This window comes from Frankliniella occidentalis, unplaced genomic scaffold (assembly GCF_000697945.3).
Source record: "Frankliniella occidentalis isolate FOCC.00 unplaced genomic scaffold, Focc_3.1 Scaffold271, whole genome shotgun sequence".
Lineage (NCBI taxonomy): Eukaryota > Metazoa > Arthropoda > Insecta > Thysanoptera > Thripidae > Frankliniella > Frankliniella occidentalis.
The window spans coordinates 98744-102317 of NW_026267397.1; positions in this window are offsets into that span (position 1 = coordinate 98744).

The window sequence follows — 3574 nt, forward strand, 5'->3', positions numbered from 1 at the left end:
CTTGACAGAAATGGTCGGGCCGCAGGCCCGACCATCGCCGCCGGCAGGCCAAGCAGGCCCAGCCCCTGCCGAACGGAGTTGCCGGCGCAGCGAAGCGAAGCTGGCAACTTCGTTTGGCGGAAGGGCGGGCCTGCTTGTTTACATTTAAATTAGCATTTTGTGATAGTAACCTCACATCTTTTGGTATGTCGAGGAAACGTTTATCATTATTCACACTTCTAGCCTTACCATATGGCTCCGATTAAGTATTTTAATTTTTTTTGTTTCCACTTGCGCACTACGTATGGAATTATTGTTTTGTTTGATTGAGTTGACCCCTGCTAGCTGCCAGCAGTGGTAGGAGAGATACTATGGCCTCCACCTTATTGTAAACTTGCAGATTTAATATTTGAATTGTGAGATTTGTACTCTAAAATTCCCGAGTAGGCTTTCAGACACGCAGAACTGTGATAGTTACTAATTGCATGTGTACTGCGTTCCCACCATACTGGCAGACTAATTTAGGCTAGAAGTCATTTGTCTGTTTGTCAAAAGCCTAAAATTTGGTTCTTTTTATTATTGATACATTTTTTCTTCAACTGCTCATTGTAAAAGATGACTTGTATTGTGAGGGTACCAAATTCTTTCCCTAAGTACCTATGCTCTGATTTAAGTCTGGGCATGTTTGTGATGGATTACGTTTTACTGTACAAGTACATCTAAACCAAAGGCTTTGATGCATTTGCTTTCTGTTTTCTTTACTCGGCAACCTTTACAATTTAAACATTCATGTGAATTGTGGGTTTCTTAAGTTTGTAACTCTTATTAATTTTGAATGTTGGTTCATTTTTATTTCCAATTCTACTCTTTGTTTTGTTTACATGACAGTGCCACTTCTTCACAAGTAAAACAAATTCGCTGTGTTTTGTCAATTAAAACTGTGGCATTTACTTTTGGGGAGAGCGGGCTTTGCTGGACTAGCCAGCGGGCTCGTGGAGGCCTGTCTCCGCGCGATTCTCCCTGGGGGGGGCGGGCAGGGGCTGACCAGAGTAATTGATGCATGGCAGTGCACTGATCCCGCTTCCGCAATACTCCAAACGCGTAGGCCAAGGATGGTCCGTTAGGCATGCCCATCCTGCTTCTGCTTTGCTTTCTTCGCCTGGCTTTTGCGCACTCACCCTCATCCCTAACTGCTTTCGCCCAGCTTTTGACAGGTATTTTTCAGGTTTGGGGATGCTGTCTCTTCATTATTGCACGCTGCTTCGGCTTCCCGACCATGCACGGCCGACCCCTCCTCTTCGCCCTCTCCTCGACCAGTCTGGGCCCTCTGGGTCTGGAACGCCGGGTCGAAGTCCCTCGCGGGGTTAGCCCACCCGGATATCGTTCCTGACGACCTGGAGTGGCCGCAGGGGCCCACACCGCTCAGCTGCGTCGCCGCCAGGCGGCGTCCCCACGGTGGCACCTCCGCCAGAAGCGCTGATGACACCTCCCCCTGGTCCTTGGTGGACTTCCCCTCACACTCGGCTGCCTTCGACTACGCCCGTGCCTGAAGCAACACTGAGGCGCTGGTGTCGGCCCCCGCTGGATCTGGAACGCCGGGCCCCTCTGGGTCTGGAACGCCGGGTCGAAGTCCCTCACGGGGTTAGCCCACCCGGATATCGTTCCTGACGACCTGGAGCGGCCGCAGGAGCCCACACCGCTCGGCTGCGTCGACGCCAGGCGGCGTCCCCACGGTTGCACCTCCGTCCGAAGCGCTGAAGGTGCCTGCCCCTGGTCCTCGGGGCACTTCCCCTCACACTCGGCCGCCTCGTCTACGCCCCTGCCTGAAGCAACCCCGAGGCGCCGGTGCCGGCCCCCGCTGAATCTAGAACGCAGGCCACTCCCGGGGCCACTCCACCCGGGTCCCGTTCTGACGTCCAGGGGTTCGGAACCTTCTCTGTATTACCTTAGGCCCCCAGGACGCATGGCCTTGCTTCCCCGCTCTTCATCCCTCTGGCCTGCTTCTATACTCGGTGCACTGCTACCTGTTATTAATTGCTCTCTTTCCCCTGCAGCCTACTTTCCGGCTCCCCCTCCCATTCAAAGGGAACCTTGTCTCGCGCTCTTTGGCGGGGATGCTGGTTTGGGCGGAGACCTCTAACCCTTTCTCTTACAGCCGTGTGTGTCGGGGTACCCTGCCGGGGGCAAAAAATACCGCGATTAGAAGTCTCGACTTCGGCCCCTAGGATGCACTAATCTAATCTAATCTAATCTAAAACTGTGGCATTTACTTTACATTTACTCATTCCTTTTTGTTACCTTCACCCTTTCCAGATAACAAAGTCCACCACACACAGTATTTGAAAAGTGTCTGGAGTGATGTGTGATGTCACGTCCTCTTCAATGGGATCCCCACCTTCACTAACCACTCATGTACACTCTCTGTACAGAGTGACTGCTCTATTCTTAGCCAAAAATGTTTGTGCTGAAATTTAATCAAACTCCTGAAAGTACCGCTCCTTTCTTTCAAACGGAATGCCCTTGAAGCAGAAGTTAAGGGGTGGGGAGGGTTCAGCCTTTCTCGCCTCTCCTCAGCTCTCACCTACGTGACCCGCGACAGGACAGGCAGGTGGGACGCCGCCGCCCCCGCCCACCCTCCGGACACCAAATGCAGCAGCTCTGCCACCACGTCAAGCACATGGTGCTGGCTTGGTCTGGACCAGCGCCGTCCCCGCACCGGTGCTTGTCAATGAACCGGTGCCACCTGACCGTACCCAAGTGGCACGGTCACAGAGGTGTGGCCAAAGGTGTGTGTGGCCCCCGAGGGGGAACCTACTTGGAAATTTGGTGAACTGTGAATATATTCAAATATTCAATGTCACTGAATACCAGTGAATATCACTGAATACCAGTGAATATCACTGAATGCCAGTGAATATTCACTGTGATCGTTGATTAATATCCTTGAATATTGATGAATATCGATGAATATCGATGAATATTTTGAATATCTTGTGAATATTCGCAAATATCACCTAAATACCTATTAGATATTAACCAGCGGGTGCACCGTGAATAGTCGAAGTTGATGCCCCCTCGGTGGCCCCTTGCACTGACCACAGAGTTCTCCATAACGTACATCCATCATTGGTCGGAAGCTAGCTCCTGGTACGTAGGCAACCCATTGACTGTAGCAGTATAAATATATAACTTATGCTGTCTGAACTGGATCAACAGTACAAGTTGAGGAGTACTTTAAGACTGGGAATCAAATGAGGCAAACTAACGTAAATTCAGTGTTAGACCAGTCATACAAGGTAAATGTACGCCAGACCACGTCTCGCGTAACAGGCATCGCGATCGCTCACGATACACTGTTAAGCTGCGACGCGCCTGGCATACATCTACCTTGGCCTGCGGCACTGACACCCGAGTCGGGTAGTGAGAAAATGGTCACAAAGATGCGGCCCGTCAACGGTTTGTCACCGTCGACTAAGCATACAGGGTTCTACATTTTTCGCTTATTTCCGTCAAAAATACCCTCTAGCGCTCAACGGTTTGAACTAGAGCAGAACGGACAAAATTTTCGCCCAAAGGGCTATACTTTGATAAGTTA